Below are 25,113 nucleotides of genomic sequence, written 5' to 3' on the forward strand. Positions count from 1 at the left end.
GATTAGTTGAATCGATAGTGAGATGATATAGGGAACACTACTCTAAATCATTCCTAGTCGAGTATTAACATTCAGGGACAATGTTAATGCAATAAGACTAACATGTAGGTCAGCTCGATGACTTGATCTCACAAGTCATGGATACAGAGATATCAAGCTGACACATGGGTATACATTGGAGAATGTATACTGAATGACCCGCCATGAGAAAGTATCATGGATCGTTATATGAGTGTCATATAATTTCTCATGTGGCTATTAGTATGACTATTAGTCCTTTGACCTGAAGTCACCATGGATCCCTACATAAGGAGTTATGTACTTTGGTTTCGTCAAACGTCACCCGTAACAGGGTGGACTATAAAGGTGATTACTGGGTATGTAACAAATTATGCAAAGGGATTTGAGTGATGTAGATGAGATCTATCCCTCCCATATGACGGGAGCGACATCAATATTCTAGATAGAGTTAGACCACGAAGTGCATGGCCATGCCCAAATGAGTCAACATTAGATGTTGAACTCATTTGATCGAGTGAGTCTACTTGGAGTTCAAGATTTAGATTGATTAGAGGATGACACGGTCTATGCCTCACATTGATCAATCTAGATGTCAAGGATAGAAGGACAATGTCACATATTGTGAGGAGTCACAATTAGTAGTCACAAGGTGATGTTGGATCTCAACATTCTTGTAACTTGGGTAGCAATGATGTATTGCTAGATGCCGCTCATTGCTTATGTTTCTAAAGGAGTTTAGGAACATTGCCAACGTTACAAGAACCTATTGGGTCACACACAAAGAACAAGTGGATGGAGATTAGGTTCATATGATGAACCAAGAGGATTAGATTCATTTGATGAATTAAATTGGATTAAGAGTAATCCAAATTGGGCTAGCTTGAGTTAGACTCAAGTTGATTCATGTGTTCAATGAGTCTAATTTAGATTATGATTCATTGAATCAATTTAATTAAATGAATTAGATTCATTATATTAAATTGGCTTGAATTAAATGGTTGGATTAGATCAACCATGAGAGAGATTAAGTCAAGTTTGACTTGACTTGAGAGGAAGAGGAAGAGTCAAGTTTGACTTGACTTTGCCACATCATATGTGTGACTTGGCATTAAGTGGCCAATGATGATGTGCCACATCATCATAGTTAATACATGATTATGCCACCTAATGGAAGTTACACTTCCTTCTTTGTTTTAATGTGGCCGGCCACATTAATGAGAGTAATTACTCTCATTGTGGCCGGCCACTCAAAATGAAGGGAATTGATGTTTTTCATTTTAATTTGTCATTAACTCCTTCTTCTTCCTCCTTGGGTGGTCTCTCTTCTCTCCATGGTGCTGTTGCCGTGAGGTTCCAAGAGTGGAGAGGGTGATTTGAGTTCCCAAAAGTAGAAAGGGTAAGTGAAGGTCACATAGAAGAGTGTTCTTGGTTTTTATCTTCTCTTCTTTGATCTCCTTTCTTCTTCCATTCCATCCAAGAGCCCTAGAAAGTGCTAGCACACTTGGGGTCTCTCTTCTCCATCCTTGAGTGCTAGAGAGCACTCCTTGTTCGTGTGGATATCACTAGAGAAGTATCTACCTTGATACTTTGGAGATTCGACACGTACCTTGGACGAGCGGGACTTTTGCGAGGGCACGCTTCAAGGGTAAAATTCTCAACACATAGATCTATGAGTAGATCTAAAGTTTTGAAACTCGTACTCGTAATTTTCGTTTGGTTTTCCTTGCACGGATCTACGGCTTTGGGTGATTCGGAGTTTCCGCGACGCGAAAAGCGGTTTTCGCGGCCCGAAAAACCCAACAGTGGTATTAGAGCCACGTGCAAGACTTGTACGAGTTTAATTTTTGGTTTTATGAAAACTAAAGTTTCTGTAATTTTCTGTAAAATTATGATTTTTATAGTTTTTATGGGTAATTTTTCCGTAGAAGCGAAGCACAAGTGTCTCAGCACTTGTAGGCTTCGGCTACCGGAAAGATTTTTCCAAAACGGCTTTGTTTTGCCCCAAATCCGTTTGGGACAGCGGGCTTGGGTGCCATTAGATCGCAAAGGAGCAACTCACGATGGTTAGATCGTGAGTAGGGGTACTGCCCCTAACCCCGCAAGGGGATTTGCTCCGCGATTGCACCCGAAATCGCTAAAAACGAACCTACCGGGAAGATTTTTCCGAAACGGCAATGTCTCGACCCAAATTGTTTTGGGACAGCGAGTTTGGGTGCTGTTGGATCGCAAAGGAACCCTCGCGATGGTTAGATCGCGGGTAGGGGCGCTTCCCCTGGCCCCGCAAGGGGATCCGTTCCGCGATTGCGCCCGAAACCGCTAAACGGGACCGCCGGGAAATTTTACTCGTAAAAATTGTAAAAATTATTTTTAAAATTATAGAAAATTATGAAAATATATAATTTTGAATTATATATTAATTTTGTGATAGTCATGGCCCAAAAACCCAATATGATTGGATTGTGTTGTAATTCATAATACGACCTGCGTGCCGTTATGTGTTTGCGCGTGTTGTATGTTTTTATTTTTCCGCGACCTGCGCGTCGTGCCTTTCTCATATATTCTGGTTGTAAATTAGATTTAGACTCGAATGTAACTCGAGTTTCAAATTGTAATGTACAAATTGGAGCGGTGGAGGGTCCACACGAGACGGAGTTCCGAGGCGGGCACGAGCAACACAAGTTGGTCAAAGGGAGGAGCTTGGAGAAGCTGTTGACCCTTGGTTGACCATTCGATCTTCTCATTGGCTTGAGAAGATCGTAGTAGGGCCATGACTAAATCACAAATAGATTAATTAGTTAATTGTTTATGTATATGATGCATGTTTAATAAGTAATTAATTAATTAGTACCTTACGATTAGATTAGATCTAAGTCGTGCACATGATGCACCCTTGCGATTAGATTAGATCTAAGTCGTGCACAAGATGCATCATTTTCGATTAGATTAGATCTTGATCGAACCAACTCTAAATGCCTAACCGTGCCGTGATACCTATCACTACCTCGATCACATGTATTGTTGAATCTGCCAAAGCAGAGCAATACATATTATCTTGGTAGGGTACAGAGGGACAATCTTGGTCCCGCCTATCAACGCATGGGTGAATACAAACTCAATTAGATTGAGTATTCTTAGTTGCTCGGTTAGATCGAGTCCACTATAGGCATTCTTCCAATAGTTGAAAGGTAGGACAAAATCACGTTTATATTAACTCTCGGGCGTATTAGCCAAAGTTAACTCGAGTTTTAATATAAATATGGATCTTGATCCTATAAACAAGAGTTGCATAGAGATGTAATTGGTAATCGTTACCTACCGATCATACTAAGCCTTGGGCGTATTAGCCAAAGCTAACTCAAGGGTTAGTATGATGTGGATCTTGTCCCACATGAATTATAGTATTCAGTGGAAGCATCATTTAGTTTAAGGCCTAATTAAATGATTTTAAAAGAATATGATATTTATTTCTACAAATTTTCTGTTGTAGATAACCATGACGTCGAATACGAACTCTTTCTTCCTGCGTTCTGTCCTTAAGAAGGACAAGCTCAACGGAGCAAATTTCCTGGACTGGTACAGGAACCTGAGAATAGTTCTCACTCAAGAACGTAAACTGTACGTTCTGGAGCAGCCCATTCCGGAGGCTCCTCCTGCCACTGCCACGCGAGCAGACCGAGATGCTTACAAGAAGCATCAAGATGACGCATTAGATGTGTCCTGTCTTATGCTCGCAACCATGAACTCTAAGCTTCAGAAGCAACATGAGTTGATGAGCGCTTACGATATGGTTGAACATCTTTGTCACCTATATCAAGGACAAGCAAGGCACTGGAAGAGGAACTCCAAAGAATACCTGGAAGATCTTACGAAGAAGAGAAATAAGATTTCTACTTCAGGTATAAATGTTATAGAAGTCAACCTCTCTATTTCTTCGTCGTGGGTATTAGATACCGGATGTGCTTCTCACATTTGTACTAATGTACAAGCACGAGAAATAGCAGAGCATTGACAAAGAGCGAGATAGACCTACGAGTAGGCAATGGAGCACGGGTTGCTGCTGTTGCTGTAGGGACTTATTTTCTATCTCTGCCCTCTGGGCTTATACTAGAGTTAGACGATTGTTGTTATGTGCCTGTATTGACAAAGAACATTATATCAGTTTCTTGTTTGGACAAGAAAGGATTCTCATTTATAATAAAGAACAAATGTTGTTCTATCTATTTAAACGATATGTTCTATTGTAGTGCACCTCTGATGAACGGACTCTATATTCTAGACCTTGAGAGCTCTATCTATAACGTTAGTACCAAGAGGTTCAAATTGAACGATATGAACCACACCTATCTATGGCATTGTCGCTTAGGTCATATAAATGACAAGCGCTTATCCCAGCTCTATAAGGATGGTTTGCTGGACTCATTTGATTTTGAATCATATGAGATATGTGAGTCATGGCTACGAGGCAAGATGACCATGACTCCCTTTAGTGGGCACAGCGAGAGAGCGACTGATTTGTTAGGACTCATACATAGTGATGTATGTGGCCCTTTCAATGTCGCTGCTAGAGGCGGTTATAGATACTTCATCACATTTACTGATGACTTCAGTAGATATGGTTATGTGTACTTGATGACACATAAGTCTGAATCCTTTGAAAAGTTCAAAGAATTCAAAAATGAAGTACAGAAACAGCTTGGCAAGAGTATTAAAATACTTCGATCAGATCGAGGTGGTGAATACTTAAGCCATGAGTTTCGTGATTTGGGATTCTATCCCAACTCACTCCTCCTGGAACACCACAGTGGAATGGTGTATCCGAAAGGAATCGTACCCTATTAGATATGTTACGATCTATGATGAGTCACACAGATCTTCCGACATACCTTTGGGGTTATGCTCTAGACACGACAGCTTTTATACTCAACCGAGTTCCATCCAAGGCCGTGATAAAGACACCATATAGGATATGGACTGGGAGAGATGCCCAGGTGTCTTTCAATAGGATTTGGGGTTGTGAGGCTTACATTCGACGTCAAGTCTCAGACAAATTAGGACCCAAATCTGACAAGTGCTACTTTATTGGATATCCCAAGGAAACTAAGGGATATTACTTCTACATTCCCAGTCAGCACAAGGTAGTTGTGGCAAAGACTGGGGTCTTTCTAGAAAGGGACTTTGTTTCTAGAAAGACTAGTGGGAGCGCGTTCGATCTTGAAGAAGTTCAAGATGCGAACAATAGCACTGAAGCCTCGATGAAAGTTGAACTGGAACCACAAAGTGTTGTGGATGATGTTGTTCCACAAGGAGTTGAGGAACAACAACCAGTTCAAGTAGACATACCTCTTCGCAGATCTGATAGGGTACGTCGTCAGCCTGAGAGATACTAATTTCTCTTGTCTGACCATGATGACATTGTGCTCATAGAGGATGAGCGTACCACCTATCAGGAAGCTGTGATGAGACCAGATTCCGAGAAATGGCTAGAAGCCATGAGATCCGAAATGGATTCCATGTACACCAACCAAGTATGGACTTTGGTTGATCCACCTGAAGGGGTAAAACCCATTGGGTGTAAGTGGGTCTTTAAGAGAAAGACTGACATGGATGGACTTATCTATAAGGGTCGCTTGGTAGCTAAAGGTTTCAAGCAGATTCATGGTATTGACTATGATGAAACCTTTTCTCCAGTAGCGATGTTTAAGTCTATTCGGATCATGCTTGCTATTGCAGCCTACCATGACTATGAGATATGGCAGATGGATGTCAAAACCGCGTTTCTGAATGAAAACCTACTCAAGGATGTGTACATGACACAACCTGAGGGTTTTGTAGATCCACAACATACTAGCAGAGTATGCAAGCTGCATAGGTCCATTTATGGACTAAAGCAAGCTTCTCGGAGCTGGAATCTTCGTTTCGATGATGCAATCAAACAGTTTGGTTTCATCAAGAACGAAGATGAGCCTTGTGTCTACAAGAAGGTTGTAGGGGATATAGTTGTCTTCCTCATATTGTATGTGGATGACATACTACTCATTGGGAAGGACATCCCTATGCTTCAGTCTGTCAAGACCTGGCTAGGGAGTTGCTTCTCAATGAAGGACTTAGGTGAGGCATCCCGCATTCTAGGGATTCAGATCTATAGAGATAGATCTAAGAGATTGCTTGGCCTAAGTCAGAGTACATACATTGACAATGTACTCCTTCGGTTTGCCATGCAGAATTCCAAGAAGGGATTTCTGCCGATGTCACATGGCGTGAATCTTTCGAAGACTCAAGGTCCCTCTTCTAGAGAGGAGAGAGACCGCATGGATCAGATCCCTTATGCCTCAGCCATAGGATCGATCATGTATGCCATGCTATGTACTCGACCTGATGTCTCGTATGCTTTGAGCATGACGATCAGATACCAGTCAGATCCAGGTGAAAGTCACTGGATAGCGGTCAAGAATATTCTTAAGTACTTAAGAAGGACTAAAGAATATTTCTTGATATATGGAGGCAATGATGAGCTAGCTGTAAAGGGTTACAGTGATGCTAGCTTCCAGACCGACCAGGATGACTATAGATCATAGTCGGGGTTCGTATTTTGCATTAATGGTGGTGCTGTCAGCTGGAAGAGTTCGAAGCAGGATACAGTAGCTGATTCTACAACAGAAGCCGAGTACATTGCTGCATCAGAGGCAGCAAAGGAGGCAGTTTGGATCTGCAAGTTCATCACTGAACTTGGGGTGGTTCCCAGCATTGCTGACCCCATTGAGCTCTATTGTGACAACAATGGAGCATAGCACAGGCGAAGGAACCTCGCTCACACCAGCGGACCAAGCATATACTACGGCGCTTCCATCTCATTCGAGAGATTATCGATAGAGGAGATGTGAAGATTTGCAGAGTACCTACAGAGGCTAACATCGCAGATCCCTTGACCAAGCCTTTGGCACAGAGGAAGCATGATGGTCACACTAGGTCATTAGGCCTTAGAGCCTATACTGATTGGCACTAGTGCTAGTGGGAGATTGTTAGTTAGAGCCCTAGAGCCAATCATTTGATGATTGTATGGACTCATTGTATCATATTCTTGTATATTAATAAAGGCATTTGTTTGGTTATTATACTTATTTGTATTAGTGGCAAATAAACTAAGTATAATAGCGTCCTTGAGTAGAGGGTTCGTACCTATATCAATCGATTAGTTGAATCGATAGTGAGATGATATAGGGAACACTACTCTAAATCATTCCTAGTCGAGTATTAACATTCAGGGACAATGTTAATGCAATAAGACTAGCATGTAGGTCAGCTCGATGACTTGATCTCACAAGTCATGGATATACAGATATCAAGTTGACACATGGGTATACATTGGAGAATGTATACTGAATGACACGCCATGAGAAAGTATCATGGATCGTTATATGAGTGTCATATACTTTCTCATGTGGCTATTAGTATGACTATTAGTCCTTTGACCTGAAGTCACCATGGATCCCTACATAAGGAGTTATGTACTTTGGTTTCGTCAAACGTCACCCGTAACAGGGTGGACTATAAAGGTGATTACTGGGTATGTAACAAATTATACAAAGGGATGTGAGTGATGTAGATGGGATCAATCCCTCCCATATGACGGGAGCGACATCAATATTCTTGATAGAGTTAGACCACGAAGTGCATGGCCATGCCCAAATGAGTCAACATTAGATGTTGAACTCATTTGATCGAGTGAGTCTACTTGGAGTTCAAGATTTAGATTGATTAGAGGATGACACGGTCTATGCCTCACATTGATCAATCTAGATGTCAAGGATAGAAGGACAATGTCACATATTGTGAGGAGTCACAATTAGTAGTCACAAGGTGATGGTGGATCTCAACATTCTTGTAACTTGGGTAGCAATGATGTATTGCTAGATGCCGCTCATTGCTTATGTTTCTAAAGGAGTTTAGGAACATTGCCAACGTTACAAGAACCTATTGGGTTACACACAAAGAACAAGTGGATGGAGATTAGGTTCATATGATGAACCAAGAGGATTAGATTCATTTGATGAATTAAATTGGATTAAGAGTAATCCAAATTGGGCTATCTTGAGTTAGACTCAAGTTGATTCATGTGTTCAATGAGTCTAATTTAGATTATGATTCATTGAATCAATTTAATTAAATGAATTAGATTCATTATATTAAATTGGCTTGAATTAAATGGTTGGATTAGATCAACCATGAGAGAGATTAAGTCAAGTTTGACTTGACTTGAGAGGAAGAGGAAGAGTCAAGTTTGACTTGACTTTGCCACATCATATGTGTGACTTGGCATTAAGTGGCCAATGATGATGTGCCACATCATCATAGTTAATACATGATTATGCCACCTAATGGAAGTTACACTTCCTTCTTTGTTTTAATGTGGCCGGCCACATTAATGAGAGTAATTACTCTCATTGTGGCAGGCCACTCAAAATGAAGGGAATTGATGTTTTTCATTTTAATTTGTCATTAACTCCTTCTTCTTCCTCCTTGGGTGGTCTCTCTTCTCTCCATGGTGCTGTTGCCGTGAGGTTCCAAGAGTGGAGAGGGTGATTTGAGTTCCCAAAAGTAGAAAGGGTAAGTGAAGGTCACATATAAGAGTGTTCTTGGTTTTTATCTTCTCTTCTTTGATCTCCTTTCTTCTTCCATTCCATCCGAGAGCCCTAGAAAGTGCTAGCACACTTGGGGTCTCTCTTCTCCATCCTTGAGTGCTAGAGAGCACTCCTTGTTCGTGTGGATATCACTAGAGAAGTATCTACCTTGATACTTTGGAGATCCGACACGTACCTTGGACGAGCGGGAATTTTGCGAGGGCACGCTTCAAGGGTAAAATTCTCAACACATAGATCTAGGAGTAGATCTAAAGTTTTGAAACTCGTACTCGTAATTTTCGTTTGGTTTTCCTTGCACGGATCTACGGCTTTGGGTGATTCGGGGTTTCCGCGACGCGAAAAGAGGTTTTCGCGGCCCGAAAAACCCAACATTCTTTGTATTGTTATTTTTGGAAATACCAAACACAAGAGGCATATGATTCTAGAGTTTTCGGATTTATTTCAAATTTGTGTTTCTTTTGTTTTATTTTTCGAATTTATGATTCGATTGTTCTTTTTGGTTAAACCTAGAGTTATATAAGGAAATTAAATATTAACTTTCCTTAAAAGGCTTTGTCTAGGAAGTGGTGGTTGCTCCCATATCCAGGAAGGCCTTGTGCCTCGCCATGTTTAACCTGGAAGCCAATTTTGGGAATTAATATTTAATTGAATTTATAACATAGGTGGATTTGGATCAATAGTGTTAAGTTCCGTTTGCGATCCAAGTCTAAACCACTAAGAACAGATAAGTTAAATTTGCAATTCCTAATTTAATTTCTAAAGAACCCAATAGGTTGTTTAGGAAAAGGTTTAACACTTGTACAAAATTTTTGTACAGTGGAACCGATACGATCTTCCTATGACCAACCAACAATTGGTATCAGAGTTAGGGTTTGCCTCTGTGTGTTTTGGATTTCAAATAGATTATTCACATGTCATACATAATTTAGGCAGTATAATAGTATGATGTGCTAACTTTGTAGTTGCTGGCTCCAACTATTATGACATATAGATATTGTGTGTGATTGGACCCTTGGACATGTCAAGGGCATTATTTTTGTATGTGCATGATTGTATGTATCAAATACAGCAGGAGCTGTATTAGTTTTAGAATTTTATTTTTTTTGTTCTATCTAGAATACATGTACATTCCTTTGTGGAATATAGGATCGATATATGTAAAATTATATTTTTGGCGCGGATCGTATCCTTGCGAAGCGTGGTGCTTTTGGAGGACTAGAGGCGTAGTAGAAAACAAAGCTCGATGGACCCGATGACATGGACCCAGTGGCGGTGGCTAAAGATGGTAGTAACTAGGGTTGGAGCACACGGAGGATAGTGATAGAAGAAGCCATAATAGTTGGAAATTAATTTCCATATTTATTGCTTTTATTTATTGTGATGTGTGTGTGCATGCGATGTATGCTAGCATAGGTTAAAATTCCTCACCATAAATAACTAAGTGAGAGAGGGATTAGTATATGAATCCCATGGTCTCCATTACTAGTTTGTAAGTGATGCAACAAGCTTGCGCGTTGGCTCTGAGTGCCTTCCTCCATATTGTTAGGATCGATGATCGCGGCTAGAGAGGGGGGGGTGTGAATAGACGCCCCAAATCGTTCGCGTTTCTTTCTACAAACTAGGGTTAGCGCAGCGGAAATAAAAACAAGAAACGAAGACAAGAAATCAAACCTCAATACGCGTCGATGTAACGAGGTTCGGAGATGAAACTCCTACTCCTCGGCGTGTCCGTAAGGTGGACGAAGCCTATCAATCCGTCGGTGGATGAGTCCCCGGAGAACCGGCTAATATATACTCCTTGTGGGTGGAGAAACCTCGCCACAATAACTTGCAACAACAAGATAGAAATACAGCAAGAAATACAAACAATATGAATGTAAAACACCTTGCTTGCCTTCGACTGGTTTCCGTTGAAGAAGCAGCAACTTCACGGAAGAACAGCAGCAGCTGACCAGCCGGGGAAGCTCACACGAAGCTTCACGAAGCAGAGAGCTCAGCAAAGCTCAAGCAGAAATACTTCAGCAGTCAGTAGGAAGAAGAGGAAGAACTCGTAAAAGAGCTAGCCCCACTGTAGAAACCCTCAGCCTCTTATATACCTGCATCCACCTGCGAAGAAGAAGAAGACACAGAGATCTAGCCGTTGTTACTCACAACGGCTAGTCCTGGACCGATCAGGCTCCACCCTGATCGGTCCAGGGTGCTGCTGATCGGTCATGGGGACCGATCAGGCTCTATGCTGATCGGTCCCCAGACCGATCAGAACGCTTACAGAGAGTTGCCCAACTCTCTGTGCGTACCCTGATCGGTCCCGGGGACCGATCAGAGCTCCCTCTGATCGGTCCAGGGTCCGATCAGCACCCTTTTCTCCCGAACTTCTTCCCTTCTGATCGTTGTTTCCTGATCGGTTTTCAGTCCGATCAGATAACACACAGAAGCTCACTGTGTGGTTACTGATCGGTCACCAGACCGATCCAGATACCCAGTGTATCACTGGATCGATCCACTGATCGATCCAGAGCTTGGTTTTTGCCCAAACCAAGTCTCAAGCCTTCCAAACCAACATCCGGTCAACCTTGACCTGTTGGTACATCATGCTTAGCATCCGGTCACTCCCTTGACCTGCTAAGACTCCCCACCAAGTGTCCGGTCAATCCCTTTGACCCACTTGGACTTTTCTCTTCGTGTCAAGTATCCGGTCACTCCCTTGACCTACTTGACCTTCTCAACACCAGATGTCCGATCTCCCTTGATCCATCTGGATTTTCCACTGCCCGGCTTCACTCACCAGGACTTTCACCTAGCTTTACTCATTAGGGTTTTCACCTGGCTTTACTCACCAGGATTTCCAATCTGCCCGACTTCACTCACCGGGACTTCCCAACTGCCTGGCTTCACTCACCAGGACTTCCCAACTGCCTAGCTTCACTCACTAGGACTTTCCGACTGCCTGGCTTCACTCACCAGGACTTCCAACTGCCTGGCTTCACTCACCAGGACTTTCCCGTCTGCCTGGCTTCACTCACCAGGACTTTCCCACTGCCTGGCTTCACTCACCAGGACTTTCCAACTGCCTAACATCCCAGTTAGGACTTCCCAGTCAAGTATCCGGTCAACCTTGACCTACTTGACTTTTCTTCATCCAACCTGATCAGACCCTGATCAGTATCTCTCCGTATGGACAACTGCACCTGCATTGTCCATGTCTACATGTCTTTCTATATTGTCAAACATCGAAACCATGACCAAGGTTTACGCTTGGTCAACTAGGTCAACCTTGACCTGGAAATTGCACCAACAATCTCCCCCTTTTTGATGTTTGACAATACCATTAAGTTAGGCTAATCCAATAGCCTCAACTTTCCTCATGCTACTAGGTAATGAAACATAAGTTACAACCTTACATTCTCCTTCTAAGAAGGCAACCTCCTTCTTAGATAATGAAGGCCTAACTTAAACCCTTCATTCTCCCCCTATTGGCACACATCAACAAAACTCTCCCCCTGAAGAGTAAGTTATCGTTGTTCACAACTTCACTCGTTGTGATCAACAAACTCTCCCACTAATTCCAATGTTCTTCCTTGAACATTCTCTAGACATTCTTCTCCTTTTTGACACACATCAAAAAGGAGTGAATCAAGGTCAAGAGTTTCTTCCTAATGAAAGTCCCATACCTTTCATTGAAACCCTTAATTTCCCCCTTGATACTAAAGTCAACAATCAACTTAGTGATAATCCTATATCACTCAAGTCTTTAGGAGTAAAAACTCCCCCTAAAAGTCAACTCCCCCTTGACTAATAGGTAAAACTCCCCCTAAAGGTCAACTCCCCCTTGACCATTGCACCAACAATGTCTTGGAGAGTTTCAAACCTTTAGAAATCCAAACCACCAACTCCAAGCTGAAATTTCAGACAAAACAGTCGAAAATCAGCAAGTTGGCACGCGCTGATCGGTCACCAGACCGATTAGCCTTCACTGGATCGGTCACCAGACCGATCCACACTCTCCTGGATCGGTCCTAGTGACCGATCCAGAGTGCCCTGGACCGATCAGAATCCCCTCTGATCGGTCCCCAACTCTGATATCAGAAGTTTCTGATTTTTCTACTTCCGAAATTCAGAAACCTCTCAAAAATCACATAAAATTTCAAAAATTGTAAAATTTTGAGGATACACTCCTCATAACATATACTATCATGGAAAAATAGTTTTCTATGAAAATAACTTCCATTTTTCAATCTTGATACAAAGTTCACAAGTCTTTGAAATAGCTCAAAGTTAACTCATCTTTGTATCAACTTGTTCAATGATGAATGCTATCACTAGAAAAGCTTCATCAAGGTTTTTCAAATCAATTTTAAAATGATTTTAAACCCTTTAATTTAGGACCACAATCTTTGGGCTAAATGTACATGACTTGTACATAAGCTTTCCCTATGAACCCCAGTTTTGAATTAGGCTCATCTAGGTACAAGAACTATGCATCTTGATCCTAACTCATCATCCTAATATCTCACACACATCTAAGGTGTATCAAAAACACATCCAAGTCAATTTTGATGTGAGATATGAGTTTAGGTTATCTTAGGCTAAGGTCTCATGCATTTTTCTAAACAACAATTTGATCTCCATATCAAATTGTGTTTCTTATCCTTAAATCAAGTTAATTGATCATTAATGCACAAGATGATGACATGGCATATAATTGTATCATAAATGGAGACATGTGCCAATGTCATGATGTCATGGCATAAAGTATGAGACTTAAATAAAGCATGACATTTAACTAACCTAAGCATTATCATGACATTTTAAATTATCATAAAATAAATATGATGTCATGACATGACATATGGCAAATAATATATGACAAATAACATGTAAAGGTATAGAAGATACCTAATTTTAGCCTTAATTGCCATTTTTGATAGTTTTGATCATTTTGCCATAGGTTCTATATTCCTAAGTACAATAGACCTAGCATCTTATACCAAAGATTTTTAGGTCACTATGTGCCAATTAGATTGACTCGAGACAACTCCTCAAATTTGATTGACACATTTTAATCACCTTAGGAATAATTCCATTTCATTTCCAAGGCTTGATTATATCTTGAAAATTCCTAGAGTGCCACCTTTTGCCATGATTAGGTTAACTACCTATTCAAGTAAGGTTGACACACCCTAACTAATCTAGCGTGATGAGATCACGCTCCTAGGAACCCAATACCTATTGGAGCTCATTGGGTTCACTAAATATTCACTAGGGATGACTTCCCTAGCAACCCTTCTAATGACCCTCCTAGGCTTTGAAGCCTTGGTCATTTGGGACTCATCAAGATCAACTCTAGGGATGACTCCCCTTGTGACCTTGGTGATGGTCTTCCTAGCCCTAGATTTTGTTCCATAATCGAATGGAACATTGTGATAAGTGAGCTTGACCATTTGGGACTTAGGTTTGTGACCCAAACCTTTCTTGTCCTTGGACATTGGTTTTTGACCCTTAAACCCTAGAGATGACTTCTCCAAGTTCTTAAGAGCCTTTTCCAAAGTATCAAGTCTTGACCTCAAGACTTGATTCTCCTTCTCTAATACCTCAATTTTTAATTTTTCATTTTTCTTTGAGGTATTCCTAGGCATGTGTCTAGTTGATTTGGGATTCCTACCTAGGTTTTCCTTAGCCTTAGATGGGTTAATCCTAGGGTTGACATTTCTAGAGTTATCCTTATCTAGGTTAACATGTTTGGCTCCTAAGCATGTGTATCGATTTCTATAATTATCATGCTTATCATTATTGTCAATTGCAATCAAACTACTAGCATGCATCTTACTAGTATTGCAATAATGTGCCTTAGAGATTACCTTAGGGTTTGCCTTAGCTCCCCCTATCGATGTGCTCGTCTTCTTGTCCTTGTGAGGTTGCCTCCCCCTCGGACATTGGCTCCGATAATGTCCCCTTCGCTTGCATTGGAAGCACACCACGTGCTCCTTGCCCTTGCGTATCGGGACTCCGGCTTCCTTGACTTTTGGTGCCGGTGGAGTCTTCCTAATCCTCCTTGGACACTTACTCTTGTAATGTCCATACTCCCTACACTCAAAGCACATTATGTGTAATTTGCTAGAAACTAAATGGCTTGAGTTACCTAGGGTTGAGAATGGATGAAGACTTTCTTCTTCATCCCTTCCGGAGGTAGAAGCTTCTTCCTCTTGCTCCATTCTTGAAGAAGAACTCTCCTCCTCTTCTTCCTTAGATGTTGAGTAGCCCTCAACTTCTAATTCCTCTTCTCCATGATGTGAGCTACTTGGCTCACTTGACTCCTCTTCATGACTTGAAATGGAGCTTCCCTCATGGAGCTTGGCCAAGTTGTTCCACAACTCCTTGGCATTGTTATATCCACCTACCTTAAACAAAATGTCATTAGGTAATGAAAATTCAAGAATTTTCGTTACCTCATCGTTGATTGTGGATTGGTGGATTTGCTCCTTCGTCCACTTTTTCTTCTCTAGGGTTTCTCCGTCTTTATCCACCGGATGAGTAAACCCTACCTGCACACAACTCTAATGAACTAGGTTAGTCATAAGAAAGTACTTCATTCTTACCTTCCAAAATGCGAAGTCGTCGCGATCGTAGAAGGGTGGAATCGTGACATCTTCTCCAAATAGATCCATTCTCTAGCTCGTGCTCCCCCGGGTGTTGATCCAACGAAGAGCAACCTCGCTCTGATACCACTTGTTAGGATCGATGATCGCGGCTAGAGAGGGGGGGGGTGTGAATAGACGCCCCAAATCGTTCGCGTTTCTTTCTACAAACTAGGGTTAGCGCAGCGGAAATAAAAACAAGAAACGAAGACAAGAAATCAAACCTCAATACGCGTCGATGTAATGAGGTTCGGAGATGAAACTCCTACTCCTCGGCGTGTCCGTAAGGTGGACGAAGCCTATCAATCCGTCGGTGGATGAGTCCCCGGAGAACCGGCTAATATATACTCCTTGTGGGTGGAGAAACCTCGCCACAATAACTTGCAACAACAAGATAGAAATACAGCAAGAAATACAAACAATATGAATGTAAAACACCTTGCTTGCCTTCGACTGGTTTCCGTTGAAGAAGCAGCAACTTCACGGAAGAACAGCAGCAGCTGACCAGCCGGGGAAGCTCACACGAAGCTTCACGAAGCAGAGAGCTCAGCAAAGCTCAAGCAGAAATACTTCAGCAGTCAGTAGGAAGAAGAGGAAGAACTCGTAAAAGAGCTAGCCCCACTGTAGAAACCCTCAGCCTCTTATATACCTGCATCCACCTGCGAAGAAGAAGAAGACACAGAGATCTAGCCGTTGTTACTCACAACGGCTAGTCCTGGACCGATCAGGCTCCACCCTGATCGGTCCAGGGTGCTGCTGATCGGTCATGGGGACCGATCAGGCTCTATGCTGATCGGTCCCCAGACCGATCAGAACGCTTACAGAGAGTTGCCCAACTCTCTGTGCGTACCCTGATCGGTCACGGGGACCGATCAGAGCTCCCTCTGATCGGTCCAGGGTCCGATCAGCACCCTTTTCTCCCGAACTTCTTCCCTTCTGATCGTTGTTTCCTGATCGGTTTTCAGTCCGATCAGATAACACACAGAAGCTCACTGTGTGGTTACTGATCGGTCACCAGACCGATCCAGATACCCAGTGTATCACTGGATCGATCCACTGATCGATCCAGAGCTTGGTTTTTGCCCAAACCAAGTCTCAAGCCTTCCAAACCAACATCCGGTCAACCTTGACCTGTTGGTACATCATGCTTAGCATCCAGTCACTCCCTTGACCTGCTAAGACTCCCCACCAAGTGTCCGGTCAATCCCTTTGACCCACTTAGACTTTTCTCTTCGTGTCAAGTATCCGGTCACTCCCTTGACCTACTTGACCTTCTCAACACCAGATGTCCGATCTCCCTTGATCCATCTGAATTTTTCACCGGCCGGCTTCACTCACCAGGACTTTCACCTAGCTTTACTCATTAGGGTTTTCACCTGGCTTTACTCACCAGGATTTCCAATCTGCCCGACTTCACTCACCGGGACTTCCCAACTGCCTGGCTTCACTCACCAGGACTTCCCAACTGCCTAGCTTCACTCACTAGGACTTTCCGACTGCCTGGCTTCACTCACCAGGACTTCCAACTGCCTGGCTTCACTCACCTGGCTTCACTCACCAGGACTTTCCCACTGCCTGGCTTCACTCACCAGGACTTTCCAACTGCCTAACATCCCAGTTAGGACTTCCCAGTCAAGTATCCGGTCAACCTTGACCTACTTGACTTTTCTTCATCCAACCTGATCAGACCCTGATCAGTATCTCTCCGTATGGACAACTGCACCTGCATTGTCCATGTCTACATGTCTTTCTGTATTGTCAAACATCGAAACCATGACCAAGGTTTACGCTTGGTCAACTAGGTCAACCTTGACCTGGAAATTGCACCAACACATATCGGATGAGTTTGTTTGCGGATCACTAGATCAAACTTCCATATTTGGATGGTTATAGGAAATTATTTAGGAGCGTGTGATCTTCCCCATCAGAAGGGGCACAATCTTACTTAATGGACTAAGTATCAAGTAATGGTATACACTTAGTCACACTTAATGGTATCCTTCCCATCGGAGTCACTGCTATTATTTGTGTGATCGAAGAAAACCAACTATTAATTAATTTGTCATAAAGATAAATTGACAAGATAATAAAATTAAAACCCCCTCTTACAAATGTTGAATTTGTTTACGTCCACACTATCGTGGCATACAATATTCACGGTGTTTGAGGTAATTTTATTTGTCATAAAGATAGGTTGACAAGGTTATTAATGGGTATAACCCTCCTCATACAAATGCTCAATTTTGTATATGTCCACACTATCGTGGCATGCAAAATTCATAGTGTTTGAGGTGTTGGTGAATTTAAATTATATTGTTTTGAGGAATCAATATTATTTTAAATTCAAAGTTTTGACCAAATATTTGAGCAGAGATAGACCAACTATTAATTTTATTTGTCAGGTTGACAAGATAATAAAATTAATGAATAAAATCTCCTCTTTGATTTTGTATACGTCCACACTATCGTAACATACAAAATTCACAGGGATTTTAAGGTGTTATTCTTGCCCAAATATTTTGTGATTCTTAGGATTCCAAATGTTAGTCAATCCCCTAGCTGTTATACTATAGAATAGACTTAGTAGTCCCAGTTATGATAGGAAACAAAACTTGGACATTCAGATGGACTGTCCTCTCAGAACTGAGAACAATAATGGTGTATTTTATTAGTTGTTGAAACATGTTTAGTGGTGTTATCTACCGGTATCTGGTGTGTAGATACAGGAACCACTGATCATGTCTGCAATTCATTGTAGGGGTTCCAGGAAACCCGACAACTATATAAATCACCGTCCACATGGACACTGCTATAAAAGTAGCAGCTGTTGCAGTGGGAGATTTTTATCCTTTGATAGGAATAAAACATGGATTTTAAGAAATTGTCTTTACGTACCAAGTTTAGAAAGAACTTGATTTCAGTTTCTAAACTATTCAAAAAACTTGATATTCTTTCTATTTTGATAACAAAGTTGTTATCAAGAAAATAGGGAAGCTATCTGTTCCGGTACGTTGGTTGGCAATTTATAAATCCAATAACTCCCACGATGCAACAAATGAAAATTAATAACATATCTTCTAACTCTAATAAGAGAAAACAACCTTTGAAAATGAACCAATCATATCTTTGGCATCTAAGGCTAGGTTATATTAACTTGAGTAGGATTCAAAGGATAATAGCTGATGAACTTTTGGGTTCATTGGTAGTGGAAATCTTTCCAACTTGCGAGTCTTGCTTGGAAGGAAAAATAACCAAGAACTTTTTTCTAAGGGGTATAAAGCCAAAGATGTGTTGGAATTGGTTCATTCTGATTTGTGTGAATCTATGACTATCCAGGCAAGAGGTGTTTTTGAATATTTCGTCTATTTTATAGGCAACTATTCAAGATACGGGTACATTTACTTGATGCGCCGTAAGTCTAAGTGCTTTGATAAGTTCAAAGAGTGCTAGGCTTATGTGGAGAAACGTCAAGGTAAAAGTATCAAGACACTACGGTGAGATCGTAGTGGCGAGTACCTCTTGGGAGAATATAGGAGTCACTTATCAGTAATCGGAATTCAATCCCAACTAACTGCACCTGGCACACCCCGACAGAATAGTGTGGTAGAAAGAAGGAATAGGGCTCTTATGAAAATGATTAGATCGATGATGAGTTATTACCAAATTCATTAAAGGGATATACTCTGGAAACGACAATGAACATAGAACCTTCTAAGTCAGTACCCTCTATTCCCATAAGAGTGCAGCCTAATCTGAAACATATTCGAATTTGGGGTAGGCTAGCACATGTCCTGAAGGGAGACACTGATAAGTTGGAAAGGAGTTCACTTGTTTGTGGGTTATCCTAGAGAAAATGAAAGGAGGGTTATAGTCCTAAAAATCAGAAGGTCATTGTTAGCATCAATGCCCAATTTTTAGAAGAGGACTAAGTAATGAACCACAAGCCCATTAGTAAATTTGTTCTTAAAGAAATAAATAAAGGACATGTCTAATCTAGTACCAATTGTACAAGATGAAATATCACAAGAAACTGCAACATGTATCACAAATGATACAAAATTACAGAAAGTGTCTCGTCGTAGTGGGAGAGTTGTTAGGCAACCTGAAAGATTCATATTTTGGGAAAGTCTTTAGACTTGATCCCTGGTGAACATGAACTTGATTCCCGGAAATATGATGAAGCACTCTAAGATAAAGATACAGCATCTTTGCAAAGTGCAATGAATACTAAAATAGAATCTTTGTATTTTAAATTCTAGAAGCTTATAAAACTACCAAATGGTGTAAAAGCCATGGGGAGAAAATAAGTCTACAATAGAAAAAATTGGATAGACGAGAAGGTGGAAACTTTCAAAGCAAGACTTGTTGAAAAAGGGAAACCTTTTACCTTTTACCGGTAGTCTATTCAGATTCTTTTATCTATTGTTGCTCATATGGATTATGAGATTAGGCAAGTGGATGTCAAGATAGCTTTCCTTAATGGAAGTCTTGAAGAAAATATCCATATAAAGCAACCAGAAGGGTTCATCGCAAAGGGCAAAGAGCATCTTGTGTGCAAGCTCAATCAGTCTATGGACTGAACAAAAGCTTCAAGGTCTTGGTTCATCTGGTTTAATGAAGTAATACCAGACCTATGGATTTATTCAGTGTTCAGATGAGTCTTGTGTATACAAGTAGTATGATGGAAGTGTGGTAGTATTTCTTGTACTATACGTAGATAACATTTTTGGTAGTTGGAAACAATATCAAAGTGTTGTCGGAAGTAAGGGTATGGTTGTCCAAGCAATTCGATATGAAGGACTTGGGAGAATGTGCACATATTATCGGGATCAAAGGGATCACAAAAAAAGAATGTTGTGCTTCATACTATCCTAGCTCGTTTAAGCATGCAAGACTCCATGAAAGGTTTTTCCACCTTTTGGACATGGAGTATCTTTATCTAAAGAGATGTCTCCAAAGACATCAAAATAGATAGAGGATACAAGGCAGTTCCTTATGCCTCGGCTGTCGGAAGCCTAATATATGCAATGCTATATACGAGACAAGATATCTATTTTGTCCAGGGCATAGTTAGTAGATATCGAAGTAACCCAGGACCAGGACACTAGATTGTTGTAAAGCATATGCTAGTTTACAAGGCAGATAATTTGATCCCTGTGGGTTACACGGATTTTGACTTCCAATCAGATAAGGGATAATAGTAAGTCAATCTCGGGGTTTTGTGTTTACTTTAGGAGGTAAAGCCATAACTATGAAGGAGTGTTAAGCATAGGTGCTTTTTGAACTCCACCATAGAAGCTGAGTATGTGGCAGCCTCTGAGGCAACCATAGAAATTAAATGGCTCAGAAACTTCATGATGGACTTAGATATGATTTCTGGTTTGTTCAAAATTATCACAATTTATTGTAATAATAGTGGTGCAGTAGTAAACTCGAAGAAACCATAAGTCCATAAGGCAAGTAAATACAATAGAGTGCAAGTACCACCCAATACAAGACATCGTATAACGAGGAGAAGTTGTTGCCGCCTAGATTGCATCAGGTGATAACTTGTAGATCCTTTCACTAAGGTCCTTAAAGTAAGAGCTTTTGATGGGCATATTGAAGGGTTGGGAATCAGATTTATGGCAGCATAGTCTTTTAGTATAAGTGGGAGATTGTTAGAGTATATACTAAAAGCCTAGCTTTTATATAAACATTTATTTAGAAATAAGAATCACATTGGTCAAGTATCTACATTTATATATACTGAGTGTAGTCATTTAATTAATTTATATTGTAGATAACACGGTGTGTGGTGTCACACACAGGAGATCGTGTTATCGGTTATTTATAAATTATAAACAGTAGCTCACGAATAAGATCGAAAGGAACAAACCATTGGAATAGTCGTATTGTAATTAGGTATTAGTTTATCTTAACTAATAAATTACACTAATACACTCAAAGTGTACTTAGCAGGACCATTTAAGGAAAGTTCTTTTTATACTGACTTAATAAAAGAATAAGTCCTTAGTTATTATGGAAGTGTGTGCTCTTAATCTTAATATAATAACAAGCACATATATTTAATATTTATATCTTTAACTTATCAAAGGATGAGATTTAGCTTGATAAATCAATAAGCTCGATAAGTTGAAAAATGATATTACTTATAGTGTGTGTTGTTGATTATAGAAGGAAACTGTGTCCTAGTAATCTAGGTTGATAATGTCCCCAAGAGGAGCTCATAAGGATTGTCATGTTAAACCCTGTAGGTGGACTTAGTCCGACATGACGATAAGGTTGAGTGGTACTACTCTTGGACTAAGATATTAATTAAAGAGAGTTGTCAGTAACTCATTTAACTAGTGGACATTTGACATCTTAAACACAGGGAGACTAACACACTCATAATAAGAAGGAGCCCAAAATGTAATTTGGGATTGGTGTGGTAGTTCAGTAATAATTCTTTAGTAGAATGAATTATTATTGATGAAATTAGGTTGGGTGTTCAGGGCGAACAAGGGAAGCTTAATTTCATCGGGAGACCAAAACCAATTCCTCCTCTCGGTCCCTATCGTAGCCTCTTGTATATAGAGATTTATATCCACCACATACCCACTTCTTACCCACCTTTATACCCATCCTAATGGGGTCGGCCAAGCAAGCTTGGAACCCAAGCTTGGGCCGGCCAAATAAATAGGATGAGTTGAGTTGGTGTGGCCGGCCCTAGCTTGAACCCAAGCTTGGTGTGGCCGGCCACATCATATTAAAAGGGATTTTATTTTTCATCTTTTCTTAATGTGGATAACATGGTTTTAAAAGAGAGTTTAAAATTTAAATCTTTTTTTTTATAGCTTTCTACAAAAGATTAAGAAAAGATTTGAAATCTTTCTTTATTTGTAGATTGAAAGGTGGATTTTAATTTTAAGAAAACTTTCCTTTTTTTGTAACCATGTTCATGATTTAAAAAATAGTTTAAAAATTAAATATTTCCTTTTATAAGATTAAGAAAATATTTGATATCTTTCCTTATTTGTAGATTGATAGGAGATTTTAATTTTTAGAGATAACTTTCCTTTTTGGAAATCATCCACATGTTTAAAAGAAAGATTTTAATTTATAAAATTTCTTTTTATAACCCACCATGAAGGGATAAATTATTAGAGAAATTTTATTTTTAAAATTTCCGGAAACAAATAAGAGAATTTTAATTATGTTTAAAACTTATCTAGTTTTGGAAGCTTTTAAAGTGGTCGACCATTACAATTGAGAAAAGGATTTTAATTTTAATTAATTAAATTTTCCTTTTCATGGAAAAGTAATAAGGAAGTTTTTATTTAAATTTTCCTTATTTGCCAAGGCCAAGGATTATAAAAGAGAGGGTAGAGGTGCCTTCAAAGGTGAACAACTCTATTCTATTTCTTCCTCTCTTTTCCTCCTTGGTGTGGCCGGCCCTAGAGGTTCTCCCTCTTCTCTTCTTTTCTTCTTTAGTGGCCGGTTTCATCTTTCTCTTGGAGCTTTTGATGGTGGCCGGTTCTAGCTAGGAGAAGAAGGAGAGAAAGGAGGCTTTGTTTCTTGCATCCCTTGGAGCTTGGTGGTGGTGGCCAAAATTCTACATCCTTGGAGGATTCTTGGTTTGGACGAAACTTGCAAGGAGGAAGGAGAAGGGCTTGGGTGGTTCTCATCTCGGAAGATCGTTGCCCACACAACGTCCGAGATTAGAAGAGGAATATGGTAGAAGATCAAGAGGCTATTTGCTTACAAAGAAAGGTATAACTAGTAATTATTTTTCGTATCATATTAGTTTTTTTTGTATAGTTATTTTTGGAAATACCAAACACAAGACGCATATGATTCTAGAGTTTTCAGATTTGTTTCGAATTTGTGTTTCTTTTGTTTCATTTTTTGAATTTGTGATTCAATTGTTCTTTTTGGTTAAACCTAGAGTTATATAAGGAAATTAAATATTAGCTTTTCTTAAAAGGCTTTGTCTAGGAAGTGGTGATTGCTCCCATATCCAAGAAGACATTGTACCTCGCCATGTTTAACTTGGAAGCCAATTTTGAAAATTAATATTTAATTAAATTTATAACATAGGTGGATTTAGATCAATAGTGTTAAGTTCCGCTTGCAATCCAAGTCTAAACCATTAAGGATAGATAAGTTAAATTTGGAATCAATAATGTTAAGTTCCGTTTGCAATTCCTAATTTAATTTCTAAAGAGGTTGTTTAGGAAAAGGTTCGACACTTGTACAAAATTTTTGTATAGTGGAACCGGTACAATCTTCCTAGGACCAACCAACACCTTTGTCATCCAGAGTGGCATTGCCATAATTTTCTTCTTATCGTGTCAGGGGATGCTAAGGCTTGACTAGGTCAGGGGCTAGGGCTTTTTTTTCTCTTTATTGGGGTACTTGTTGGGGTCGATCGGTATCTCGGATGTCTCTTCTAGGTGGTCAGTTCTATAATGGATAACTCATATAGTTTGGAGACCGCAATCACAGCCAAAACTCTTGATTGGGTGCCCCCTTTATTTACCTATAACACTCCTGAGTGCTATGGGTTCTGGTCTAGTGGTAGGTACAAAAGACTGTATTCATTAATGGGGCTTCACGAACGGGACCCGATTGACCTCCACATGTTGGAACGTGTTTAGCCTCTGCTCTTAATTTTGTCCCTTCGAGACGGTCTAGTGGCTAGCGCACGAGGTGTTGCCATCATAAGGTCTGGGGTTCAAATCTCGGCAAAGCTGAGGTAAATGCCTCCCTTATGTGTTAATCACTATTCCAAAGGCTAGTAGCCACCCGTGATTTACCTCTTTCGTGTTGGCCTAGAGATGGGTTGGCGGGGGCGCTGGGGGCGAGCGTATTCGCCTTTTGCCATCGTGTTTAGCCTCTGCTCATGAGGATGTGGCTGGGGTCCCAATCGGGGTCCTTTGTGTATGGATCTTTTGCAAAAATAACATACATATGCAGCAAAAAAATTATCCCTCCAAAGATCCAAGCGAATGTAGAATACACATTTTGATCGGATTGTTACCTTTGGTGCATGAACGTAACAATCCTTGCAACACCAATGCTTTAGTAGATGTTAGTGTGATTAGAACATCCACGCCTTTACAGTATCCTCATGAGCAAGTCCCTTAGTTCTTCTCCAAGAACTTCAGAAATTGGAGAGCTCTCTCTTCACACTAAAAATGGAAGAACAAGAATGGATAGTCACATATCACTCATCATCTTGCTAGAAATGATATATACCATGGAAATCTAAGAGACACATATACCCCTGAATAACTCTTCATCTTTATAGTCATTTCTTAAGGGGTTCGGGCGCCTGGAGCAGATCCGGGCACCCGGACCAGGCTCGCCCAGACGGGCTTAGGGCGCCTAGGCAGTCCGGGTTCCCGAACTAGAAAAGTCATCCATAAGCTGACATGGAGAGTGTCGATTGGTCGGGACACGTGGTCTAGGTGCCCAAAATAGCCTATGCATTTGATCGTGAGCTTGATTACGACATTCAGAATGACTTCTGCATTTGCGCACTACTCCGATAAAGCTTCTACGACATCCAAAAGCTCCAATGACGACTTCACTAAAGCTTTCATCCTACAAAGTCGTCAGTATTCTTAGTTTTCAAATTACTTATTATTATTTCAAACTGCACTTGTAACCTTTGCAAATTGATTAGTGATTGCCCATTGAAAGCACTCTCACGTGATGGTCTTAGAGTAGGAGTCACCACAGGTTCTGAATCAAGTAAATCTTGGTCGTGTTAGTTTTGTTTGTTTTTCCTTCTGCTTTTCTTTTCGATGCATTATCTCTGATCGTGTTTT

The sequence above is a fragment of the Zingiber officinale genome, chromosome 7B (genome assembly GCF_018446385.1).
Source record: "Zingiber officinale cultivar Zhangliang chromosome 7B, Zo_v1.1, whole genome shotgun sequence".
NCBI lineage: Eukaryota > Viridiplantae > Streptophyta > Magnoliopsida > Zingiberales > Zingiberaceae > Zingiber > Zingiber officinale.